Source organism: Hypanus sabinus, unplaced genomic scaffold (genome assembly GCF_030144855.1).
Source record: "Hypanus sabinus isolate sHypSab1 unplaced genomic scaffold, sHypSab1.hap1 scaffold_1400, whole genome shotgun sequence".
Classification (NCBI taxonomy): Eukaryota; Metazoa; Chordata; class Chondrichthyes; order Myliobatiformes; family Dasyatidae; genus Hypanus; species Hypanus sabinus.
In genome coordinates this window covers 46,161-51,930 of record NW_026779473.1, presented here as the reverse complement: position 1 = coordinate 51,930, position 5,770 = coordinate 46,161, and positions in this window count along the sequence as shown.

Below are 5,770 nucleotides of genomic sequence, written 5' to 3'. Positions count from 1 at the left end.
GCTTCACACAACCGTCTGGCATATACCTCTCCCTCACTGACCGACCTTCCTTCTCCTACCAACAGGGAAAACTTCAATCAACTCCAATTTTCCCTCCTGTGGAGGCTCCAGAGCAATCGCTCCTCTTTGACACGCAAGGTGTGTTACACAGCACAGAGACACCGACAGCTCATTAGTGCCAGTTTCAGACAGCAGAGAAATTCAGATTCAATCCCACACTGAACTCAAGACCCAGACACAGATTACCAATACAACGGCTACACTGAAACACAGATGGTTAACATTTCCATTGACCGCGGCACCACTGTCCTACAGTAGAGACACAGACCCAATCTCCATATCCACACCCACGGGGTTAGCAGTGTCAGTGTGAGCTTAAGACTGGACGAACAGATGGAAAATTAGGAAATAAAGAATGTGGTATTGGAAGAACTTAAGAACGTTTCGGATAAGCGCGCGTGGTTCTGGATAATACGTCAGAATTAGTCAGCAGGTTAATGTCAGACAAATGAAACAAATGGAACATGTTCAAACATTTAGGTACCTCGGGGCTTGTGGCTGAAACCGCAGCTGTTCAGAGTCTACTGAGGAGATTTGTCCGTGAGGTCGAACTATATTATATCCATGTCTGCTACTGTACAGAGCTGAATGGCAGGGTTAGTAGTGAGGGGTGCAGTGAGGGTTTGGGGATGCAGACAAAAGTGAAGGAGTGAAGATGTGACAGACGGACAGTTGATAGGGTTATGTGAGGCCATTCATTTCCAGATGGAAGTAAACCGAGAAAATCAATATTTACATGTACGCAAATAATTATAGAGCCAAACAGTATTTATTTTTATGTTGTGATACAGGAGGATTGATAAGAGTTATAGAGATATCTTACTAGGAGGTGTCCTGCAGTTGTGATAAGAATGCACCCTGAATGTTAGATCCAGGTCTTGTCACACTTCTTAATGAAAGTTGTCACTATTGAAGAGTTGGTGCCGAAACTATTCAGCACACTGACAGTATAGTTCAGGGGAACTTGCTGAGTGCGGGGAGAGTGAGTCTGTATTCGCTGGAATTGTGAGCAGAATTGCTGGATTCTTTCAGATCATTCAGCCCAGTTGCAGGGAGGATCTTTCCCCTGAATGATCATTATATTGCCATGTGTCACAGTCCCAGAATGAAGGAGCGGATATTCAGCAAGAGTGATTCCCTCTTCAGTTAAAACATACAAACGTGCAGTACAGCAGGAGGACATTCCGTCCGTCATGTTGGGCTGACATAAGTAAGCCAGTGATGTCTCATTAAACTAATCCCTCGGCCTGAATGCACGTCACATATTATTTCCAGGTCCGGGCACAGTTCCTCAGGAAAGTTATCCCTGCGACAGAGAGAGTGAAGGGACTATTCCTCACTCTGACCTAACGGCTGCAGCGACGGCAGGCTGTCTGTGTGAGGGGAGAGTGCATGAGCTGGGCCTGTATTCTCTGGAATTGTGAGGAGAATTGATGGATTCTGTCAGGTAATACGACCAACTGCTGTGAGGATGTTTCCCTTGAATGAAAATTCTTTTACCATGGGTCAAAAACTGAGAATGAATGAAATTATATTCACGATGGGATGGAAAATAAATTTCCCTCATCAGGGATTATGCAGTTAGAGAATTTGGTACTGGAAGAGACAATTTAGTCTGTGATGTTGTGCCGATATGGTTCAGCCGGTGATGCCTGATTAAACTGATCACCCTGCCTGCATGTTCTGTATATCCGACCCTTCTCTGTGCATTTGATTGCCTATCTCAGAATCTTATGATTACCACCGCCTTCCCCACCACGCTAGGAATGCATTCTAGACACCCGCAACTCTCTGCTTTGTTTTGTTTTAAACATTTCCCCACACATCTCCACTGAACATTTTCTTATCTCACCTGAGCCGCATGTTACCCGATGCTTAAATTCATTGAGAAAAGTTATACTTGCTTAATGTATTTATGCTTATCTATCTCCCTTTGGTGGCTGCCAATCTGGAAAGAATAAACCAAGTTCGTGCAAATGCTCCTTTTAAATCTGCTCCCTTTATAAACCTCTTCTGAACCCTTTCCAAAGCCTCGGCCTGTTTCTTATAATGAGGCGACCGAAACCAGTTTTAAACTCCAGATGGCACCAAACCAGAGACCGATAAAGCGGCAACATCACCTCACTTTTAACAAAAGAGCTGTTTCAGTTTGTGCAATTTCAGCAACTTGAGACCCTGTAGGTCTTCTCTTAAAGTCCACCCGATAACCTATTCTATCCCCTTTCCAAATCTTCGTCATCCTCCCTGTAATGGAGCGACTGAAACTAAATGCAATATTCCACAGGCAACCTGACCAGAGCTCTATTGAAAACCAGAGTTCTCTTGACGAGGACGAACCAACGGGAGTGGGCTGGGTCTGCGATGGCACGAGAAGCAGTAGGTGGGAGAGAGATGGACAGGTGGATACAGTGATCATCCGAATTGAACGGCCACAACATTTCCTCCCTCACCACAAAGAGCTTGCTCGACAGGAAGCTGAGCATGAAATTCACATTCTGGATAAACAGGAAAAGCCACAACTGGGCGAGCCAGAACGAAGGAGTCAGTGAGGAAAAGACCTGATTAATTAATTGCCTAAGGGTTTTAACTACCGTAAATATTAGTGAACGTTACGACCATGGGGACGGTAGTTTGACTTAATGGCGGGTAAATATGCTTTTATCCAAATTGACAATGACCTGACTGGAGAGGATTTGCCTGTTCCCATTGGAGTATCTGGAGAGGCGGTACCGTCCATGTATGGGCCGTCCATACCTTCGGGGAAGAGGGGAGTAAAGGAGAGAGTGCTGAATTTGAAGTCGAGTTTCCTGTAACTGAAGCCAAAGCCTTTAAAGACAAGTTACATTCGTTTCTGCGGAGTGAAGCGAAAAATCATTCTGCTGTTAATCTGTAAAATGATTCATTCAGCAGTTGATTTAAATTCTGAACTCGGGTTGGCTATTACAAATCTGGTTGATAAATGCAGAGGTATTTCTTCGGAGAGCCAAAGTTATTGCAGGCTTGGAAAGTTCGGTGGCATCAAGCCCATATCCGATGGGGATGAAGAATATGAGGCTTGCGCTGAGCAGACTTCTCAGTTACTGCATGAATAATGTGAGAAAACTGAGTTTGGTAGAGAGCTTGATATAGCTGCTGATATAGCGAGTTTCCTAAAGGCAGAACATTTATTGCTTCATCAGCGAGTTACCTGCATGCTCTGGAAGAGGCTATTGGCAATGCTGAAAGCGCAGCCGATCTTAGGGTAAATTTTAGGCACATATTTTAGTAAGAAGGAGCTAAATTGCCTGCCTACATTTTCAAATTGGCGAAGCTGCTTCACTGTTTGAACTACAAAGTGTGCATTCCGCTGTTTTTGATAAATTGAGGATGGAGCAAATTATGAAGAGCGGGATGTCACATGACGTGATTGCTCTAAGTATTCGAATGACCGGAAAGATGCGGCCTCTTCCGACTTTAAAATGAATTACTCAGAGATGTTGGAGAGCAGGATAACAAGATGGAGGAGCAGAAGGCCTCCAACATCAGAGCAAAGTTCTCGTAGAAACTTCTGTTATTGAAGCGCACATTACGGCACACGGGGTGCGTTCTGCAGCTCGTCATGAAACATCTGACAACCGATGTAATTGGGATGATATCGGTTGGAGCTGCCAACAAGCACCAAGGGCCGATAGGATGCCCGACCCACTGGTGCAATGTACCGAGGCGAGGGCTGCTACTGAGCAGGGTCTTTAGAACATTACAGTGACCAGTGTTTTCTGTAGCAATTGACGGGAAGATAGACATTTTAAGCGGGAGTGCGAAAAAAACTATTCCTAAAGGTTACTGGGAACAAGCTCTGATGTATCTCGTGGATTGATGGTGTTGATGCTGGAGCCATAACTGACACAGAATCTGAAGTTAATTTCCTTTACAGATCCATTTACAACCGGCGTCCGACGCACTTGCCATTGACTCCAGTGAGTGCCCTTGATGTTCCAGGGCTCAGGACTGATGACTACCCCGGCGGTGGTTACTTTTCGTTGAAGCTGCAATTTACGAATGCAGATGTTGGATTAACAGAGACTATTGACACAACATCGTTGTTCTGCCCAGATTAGATTGAAGTGGATGGAACTGTTATTATCTTGAGAAGGCTCCTAGGAGCATGCGAAGAGAGAAACAGAGATAATATTTTGTCATGGTCCGATTCGTGAAACTCGCAGTCTGGTCCATATTATATTCCAGTTTTTCCGTGTTTCCCCAGTTTCTGACCAGGCAGCTGATTCTCTTTCGGGCTGGCTTCATAATTAGATCAGGATACAGCCTCTGGCTGCTGGATTGTTCCAGTCCAAAGTCCCCGTCTGTATCCCTCCCTTTAACCTTCCTGTCTGGAGCCTTGCTTTGCCACGCCTCGCATGGAGTCTTGCCTCACCTGGCGCCTTTGTTCCATTAATTATTAAGTGTCTGTTTCTATATCAATGTCCTTTTCAACCATTATTCGCTTGTTCTTTGTCCAGGGCCAGTTCTGTGTTGGCATAGCCGAATATCTCGTTGAAATTGTCCAGGTGTAGACCAATCAGAAAGAAGAGAAAATCTGCAGGATCTGCAAATCCAAAATGCTGGAGGAGCTCTGCAGGCCAGACAGCATCTGTGTAAAAGAGTAAACTACGGACTTTTTGGGAAGAGACACTGCAGCTGAATTGGATCTTTTTATTTTCTCACTCTCTCTCCAGTCCTGCTGCCTGAGCTAAAAACATTCTCCTGCACTTTGTCTAGGATTAGACCATGTCAGTTCCCATTTCGCCTCACCTGTGTCTTTTGTTCTTGTGTTCACAACATCTGCTCTTCCACCAAACCAACTCCAGATTCCCTCCCCCCAACTCTTTCACTGAGGGATAAATTTCTGTTACTGGAAGTTATCTCAAACCGGAAAACAATAGGGAAAGCCACAGGTAAAGACAGAGGAGAAAACGAGCGTAAAGGAAATGACGGGTAATGATGGGACCAGGAATGGTGATGCGGACGAAAGTATACTCCATATCCGACAGTTTTGTCAGAATCGGGAAGAAGGAGTGATAGGTTTGCCTCAAGATTCAATTTAAGCCGGGAGAAGGTGAGATGAAAAAGGGATCTTTACGTGAGGCAGCTCGTCAGGACGAAAAAGAAAGCATATGTTAGATATAAGAAGCAGGAAGTAGGAGGGGCTCATGAGAAATATAGGGTAGCCAGGAAGGAGCTGAAGAAAGGACATAGGAGAGCTCGAAGGGGGCATGATAAGGCTTTTGTTATGGTCCAGTCCGAAGTCCGTGTTCTGGTCCACAGACTCCGGAATCTGGGTTCTCCGGCGGTCACTTGCTTCGCTTGGACTTAACCAGAAACATCTGAGGCTCATAGTGGAACTGGGAATATAAGTGGTCCTGGTACTGAGTGTGCCCCTGGGGTCGTCTTCTCAAGATTCCCATGGCACAGATGGCTGGTGGAAGGCTGGAACGGACTCTTGGCATCCTTGGGGCTGCGTAGGAGAAACATGGCTACGGGGAGCCCTGCTGGTAGTAGTCGGAGCTGCCATTGCAGTATGGATTCAGCTGTTTATCGGTCCAGGTGGCCGACAGCCACTCCTAGCTAGGTAGGGATCCGGTTGCTTCCATAGCCAGCTAAGGCTGCCGGCCGTAACGGCTACTCGGAGCTACCCCGATGCATAGATGGAACTGTCTATCGTTCTTTCGTGTTT